Raw genomic sequence first — 6,946 nt, forward strand, 5'->3', positions numbered from 1 at the left:
CTTGGATTCATCAGTCCTGAGTCCCACTGCAATAGTAAACAGCTGTTGGCAAGTGTATCACATGAAAGGTAACAGTGTCACATGGGCAGGGCTTCTGGTAATGTGTGTGTGTGTGTGTGTGTTTTAATAGAGCTGTACTTCTGTTTAATAAATTAGGAGAAAATAAAGTAAAACCTACGATGTAAACAAGCACTAGAGGATGGTAACATTTTGCTTCATTTGTTTTATGCTTCGTATGCAGCTGTTGGTGAACATTCGCCCATAAGGGCACACAGAGGGAAGCAGAGTCACGGGGGCACACGGTGACAGGTGCATTTGCTCCAACATAAAGTCACAGATGTCCCACCCATTTTCCTGTAGGTCTGACTTTAGGAACAGAACATTGTACGGGAGCCAGGCATTTGCAGATCCCTCTGTCCCCTGGGAATGAAATATCTTTAGTTTTTCTAAATCCCAGCTTCCAAAAGTATTTTTGAAGTATCCAAATATAAAGTACATTTCCATGTGGAATGCTGAACTAGCTGGCACATGCCTTAGGTTTCCTTAGTGCAGACTCCTTTCTATTCTCTGGATGTCCAAGCTATGGACAGTGTAAGTCCCCGCAGCCCACTTTGCACAAACCCCCCAAATAATGAAATCTGTGAAAACTGAAAGAATGCAAAGAATTAAACTTGGGTGCGCTCATTACTTGGAGCTTCTGGGGTTCAAAGGGTAGCATCTAACTGGTCTCACTTCAGGGAGGTGGTGGTTCTTCCATTGGACACAGGGCTGGATGAAGCTCTGTGTGGGAGATGGCCGTGCTCCATTAGGGAGGATGGATAAGGGTGGCTGAAATTGTCTGCTGGCATCCGCTCAACACAACACCATAGCAGAGGGACAGATTTATGTCTTCCGAGGAGCTGCCTCACTACAATGGACAATGCACATCCAGTTGGCAAAGGTTTGAATTCCTTCTCCCGAGCTAGCCTAAGAAAATAGAGACTAGCCTATCCCTGTGTTTATAAAAATGTCCCATATGGTAAGGAGGGTAAGGCAAGGCACCTCTTTTATTTGTCACTGGACTTTCAAGGTTCCCCCTGGGGAAATCCTGATGGGGTTGGTGAGACACCGTACTCCTTAAATGTCCCTCAAATGTTCCAGAAGAGATTATGTTTACAAACTTGCTATAAAACAGGATTGTTGAGGTTTGGAATGATTTCAACTTGTGAGGGGACTTGGCATTCAAATACAACATGGGGTTTGGTTACTCATAATTCAAGCAAAGATCTGGTATTAAATGGCTTGAATGCCGGGCCATGGTGGACAGAGCCCTTGGGGGCTGGGTGTCTGGTATTTTAGCCAGGCAGGAGCTGTCTCTCTGATCTGGTCATTGGGAAATTGACCGGCTCAGGTCAACCAATCAGTTGTGTGCCATGGCGATGGTGTCTGATGCTCCCCAAACACGTTTCCTATGAGTAGTCTGGGGTATTGCCGAGGCTCTGATGACTCTAATCTGACTCTCAAAATTCAAAGTGGGATTCCTGTCTCCAAATACAGATTTCAGACTCTTCAAAACGTGAACCTTAGGTTCTATTTAACACGTGCAACCACTCTTCCACGCCAGGGAGTAATTAAGATACTGACTATAGAATCACCAGGGCTGCAAGAGAAGGGCCACAGGAAACACCGAGTCAGTGTTCCTAAGAGCACACGCATTCCACAAGGGGCGCACACAGTCTTTGGAGTCAACAACCTAAACTATTTAATAGTCCTTAGATGTGGGTATACGTGAGACACTATCGCACTGCTAAGACAGAGTAGATGCATAAGGTTGGACCCTCAAGGCTCAGCGCATATTCACATGACGCACTGCGTGAGCAAGCCGTACCAGCCCCGGAGATGGGTGTGAAGCGGGGGTGGCTGAATTGTTACTTGGGACAAGGGTAACATTTGCAAACACATGGTTGTTTCTGCTGTGTGTTCTTCCAGTTGTCTCCGGGGTATGGGCCATGCCCACGAGGACCCTGTGTTACTATGGAATGTGTACACTCCCTACTGAAGACATACCTTTATTCCCACTCAGGTGTATTATCAGGGGACATGCCCTGGCCAAATGAGGTTGGTTTCTTAAGAGTGAATCATGCCCCCTTCCCGCTCACTGTATCATGTAGATGCCCCACAAATTAAATGCAGTGCTTTTAGTGCCTCTCTCCCACCCTCCCTCCCTTCCTCTCTTCCTCCCACCCTCCCTCCCTTCCTTCCTCCCTTCCTTCCGTTTTCTTTCTTTTCTTTCTTCCCTCTCTTTGTCAATAGCTAAATATATGTGGATTTCCTCCCATGTTTTCTCTTTCTAAAAGAGCTCTAATTTTGAATCTCCCAAGTTCAAGACCTCGTTGCTCTCCCCAGGACCACAGATCACGTCCACTCTGTCTCAGGACTCATGTCACCTCCTAGGTGCCCAACCTATCCTATTCCCGGACACACGCTAAGCTCCCGCCCCATTAGACTCCTCACTGGGCACCTTGTTCACACCTCCTTCATGTCTCGTCATAGGTGCTTCCCTACTGCAGGTTCAAGCCCAATGCTACCACCTCTAGGAAACCTTCCAGAACGCTCCTCCCCCACCCGCCAAGTGCATCAGCCCTCCTCCTGCACCCCCAACACTGCACACTGCTCCAGGGCAGCCCCGCCCTCCGCATTGTAGAGTAATCTCTGGTCTTCCCCGGAGTCTGACACAGCCCAGGGCGCCGGGCACACAGAAGGCGCTCTGTAAATGTCAGAGGAGTGACAGGTGGGTATTGTGACAGCGCTGGGCTGGAGCCTGCAGCCTGCCATGCCCCGCTGTCCAGCCTCTCCAGGACCCCGCTTCCCCGGATCTCCGCAGACCCTGCTTCCTCACAGTGGTGTCTGGGTCAGGCTGAGGGAAGCCTCGTGTCCTAGCCACTTTCCTCTCCCGATGCAGACTGCCTGGGAAGATGGGCAGTTCCACACCTGGGGCCTCCTCTCTCCTAGACAGCCAGCTCCCAGCAATGTCCATCTCCTGCTCCTTCCACCCGTATTGTGGAAGAAGGCGTGCGGAGGCCTTTGACTTTGTGGCCGCATCTGAACTGGCATTCCTTTGACCAGGCCAGGGCTTTGGCCACCAGCAGAGCCAAGGCAGCTGGCCAGGGGTCAGGCTAGCTCACTGAGGGCTAAAAGGCCACTTGGTCTTGAAAGAAAGTGGGAGCCTGCTGAGAAGGTGGGGGGACTTACAAACCACATTGCTCTCAGCCAGGCTTCTCCTCTGAACCCGCGACGAGCAAACCGTGGTGGCTACCTCTACCCACCCTCTCCCCGCTAGCCACCAGGTCAGCACAGGCTTTTCCATGCTAACCTCTTGGCGTCTGTGTGAAGGGGAAAGGTCAGCTTCAGTGCCAGGCACTGCTGTGTTGTACTAATGCTCGTGAAGGCTACTGGCCCATAGTTTCGGGAAAATTCTTTGGACGATGAGTCCGCAAACACCTACAACGTTTAGTCAGTTAGATTCTCTGTAGGTGAAAAGGACTTGTGGACCTAAATTCTGGGACAGCGGTTGCTGCCGAGCATCTTCCCCTCGAATACCCCGAGAAGCACATGCAGAGAAAGAGAAGACCAGGGGTGGCCGTGATGGGAGGGTCCCGAGGCCCAGCTGGCCGGTGTGGGTGTCCGCTCAGGAGCTGAGAGCACGGGGTTCTCTGCTGATGATGGAAAGTCAGCTGCTCCTCCTTGAACTGCCCGAAGTCGGGTGAAGCTGGGGACTTCCCATCAGTACCAGCCCACCCTTCTGGAGACCTATTGTGTGCTGCCCCTCAAATTTCTCTACATGCTGCCCGAGGACCTACAGATTTCGCCCGATCTGTAAAAAGGAGAGAGTAATAGTACTGACATCTTAGGATTATTATGAGGATTCGTGGAAATGCTACCCCCAAACTCTCAGTGTGGTGTCTGCTGTCTAGTCTTCACTCAGGACACACCGGCTCTTAGGTTGTCATTATTACGAGCTGCTCGTGGGGGACCCAGCAGGGTCAGCCATGCTGGATGAAGCGGGGAACCAACAAAAGACCCACACCCAAGGGTGGGCATCCAGCACTGTCTCTCTCTGGCCCTGCCTCGGCTGGCTCGGCCCCCCGGGTCTGAAGCTGGTCGGAAGGGGGCAGGGGTGAGGGCTCTGGTTAGTAGCAAAGGGGCTAGAAGCCATCAACTCTCCCAGCCAGGCTGCCCGGACAGAGTCTGTGTCGGGACCCAAGCAAGCATCCCTCCGGGGCCCTCTGAGCGCCAGGCTCCCTTTTCTCTAACACAGTGTCTGAGTCAGTGAGTGCTGCCACCCTGCCAACACCCAACACATCTCGTGCCTACCAGCCGGGAGCCCCACGGAGAGGAAGGAGGCTGTTTTGCAAAGGCCTTCAGAGGTAGGCTGGGCAGCTTCTCCTGTTCCACCAGAGTCTCGTGAAAAAAGGTTTTAAAAATTTCATGGCGTGATCAATTTTGTCCCTCTGAGAACAAAATGACTCAGCCCTTGAGTAAGCTGGAGATTGAACTATTTGGCATGTTAGGGAACCACAGAAGACAACTGAAACCTAGATATTTAGAAAGACCCAGTTTTCCATAGAGTTTATCCAGGTGTCTAAGATCATTTTTCCTCAGGGAGGACTTTGAAGTCCACCTGCAACAGTCACCTGGGCCCGGATGTTTGAAAATGCAGAATCCTAGGCCTTACCAGACCTCCTTAAACGGATCTCCGGGGAAGGGGCTCAGGAACCTGAATTTTAAACAACGTCTCTTGGTGATTCTTGTGGATAGTAAAGTTCAGGAGCCAATGGCTTCATTGCAGATGCTGTTGACCTTCCAGAAAGGTAGTGGGAGCCTCAAATATATCCAGGACTTCGCTCTCCCCTGTGGTGCCAGTGCTCCAAAGGATATAAGCAGATGTGAGGAATTTCTGGCACCTGATAAAATATCCTCATTGAAATCATAGGCAAATTGGTTGATGCTGAATTTGGGTAAATTCTAAAAATGCACAGCCTGCGGTCCCCCCGAGGGTCACACTGCAGCCCTGCAAAGGCATCATCTACCTGCACCAAAGTATGTAAAAGGACAGCAGCCAGGACCTGGACTTGGCCTGTTCTTTCCATCTTCTCTCAGAAAGAAGGGCATCATGAAAAAGACAACTAGCTTCACAAACATGAGAGAGGTTTATTGCTCATGGTGGCAGAAGTCCGAGCTGAGTCCTAGAAGGAATGTACAGTTGGTGTGAGATGAGTCAAGGCAACTTCCCCTCCCCCACCAGCCGACTTCGTGGTAGAAATAGGCAGGCTCTTAGGGAAGCATCTTTGGGAGGTCAGCGGACCATGAGACACACAAACCCCAAATGCCACAACACTTCTCCCTCAGTGGCTCCCAGGGCCCTGAAACCCCCTCTAAGAAGCAGCATAAAGAAAAGCTAGGGGCTTCCCTGGTGGCGCAGTGGTTGAGAATCTGCCTGCCAACGCAGGGGACACGGGTTCGAGCCCTGGTCTGGGAAGATCCCATGTGCCGCGGAGCAACTAGGCCCGTGAGCCACAATTGCTGAGCCTGCGCGTCTGGAGCCTGTGCTCCGCAACAAGAGAGGCCGCGATAGTGAGAGGCCCACGCACCACGATGAAGAGTGGCCCCCACTTGCCGCAACTAGAGAAAGCCCTCGCACAGAGACTAAGACCCAACACAGCCATAAGTAAATAAATAAATAAATAAAATTTAAAAAATCTCAAGCTAAAAATTTGTAAAAAAAAAAAGAAAAGCTAGAGTTGCAGAGTGACCGAAAAAGCCATCACAGATGGGGTTTAAACCTACAAGTTCAGATCAGGTAGGGCTAGAAACCGAGCCCCGGATGTGGGTTTAGGAATTTGAGAGCCTCTCCATTGAGGCTTTATTCTCCATCTTCTTAAATTGCTCTCACACCGAGCCCAACTGTCTACCCAAGTTCGGGCCTTCAATATCAAGCCTTATTCTAGACTGACGTCCAGGAAGTTATCCCAGGCCCTTGACGTAGATGCTGATCTGGACATTTCTAAGTGTTCTACCTGAGAAATCCACATTACCATGTTACGTTGGATAAATTACCAAATGAGGTAGATAATTCTCTTGGGAATAAAGAAGCTGGGGAGAATTTTATGGACTGTATATAAACATTTAGCTAAAGGTAATTCTAGCAGAGTTGGTTGACGCTGATCGCCAACGCAGCGATTTTCTTCTCACTTCTCCTAGGGTTTTGATGCCTGTGTTCAAATAATAATGAAAATACCCAGCCGACTGGCATATCTGGGGGGTTGTCACCATGATGCCAATACAGTGGTTTTATTGGTTTTTTGGCAGTCCTAAGGTTCAGTGTAATTTATGAAATGCATCTTTTCAAGACATGTGGCATTGTAGGTGACAGATCTTATTTTTTCACTAAAGAAGAGGTGAAAGGGATAGAGTTGCTTCCGGGAGTATAACTTGTTGCCTCCACAAAACGAGCAGGAAGAGGAGATGACAGTTATTCCTCCAACCTGACATTGATGAAAACGTATTTGTTTGCTTGAACTTGACTGTCTATTGACCTCATCCACTGGACCACTGCGCCTCTGCTGCCCAAGGAGTATTTGTGGGAAGGGGAGATGGTCAGACTCAATTGTGCATATTTTCCTGGCTCTGTGCTTGTCCTCGACCTCATTGGTTCTTTTGATGTTGGGACAATGAAGGGTGAACAGCTGCCTGACGCTAGGAAAGAGCCACAAAAAAGAAAGTCTGTTGTGATTCAAACTTGGGTGGCCAAATGCGCTCTGAATCAGAGCAGTTTTGTTTCAGTAACACACAAAGTCCTGTCTGGGCAGTGATGTGCTGGTAGATGTTTAGCAATGAGCTCTCAGTGGAGAAGAAGGCCCGATTTGTAGCCTTTACTGGCTTTCTTGGTATAAATATGCCCATCACA

The sequence above is a fragment of the Eubalaena glacialis genome, chromosome 1 (assembly GCF_028564815.1).
Source record: "Eubalaena glacialis isolate mEubGla1 chromosome 1, mEubGla1.1.hap2.+ XY, whole genome shotgun sequence".
Classification (NCBI taxonomy): domain Eukaryota; kingdom Metazoa; phylum Chordata; class Mammalia; order Artiodactyla; family Balaenidae; genus Eubalaena; species Eubalaena glacialis.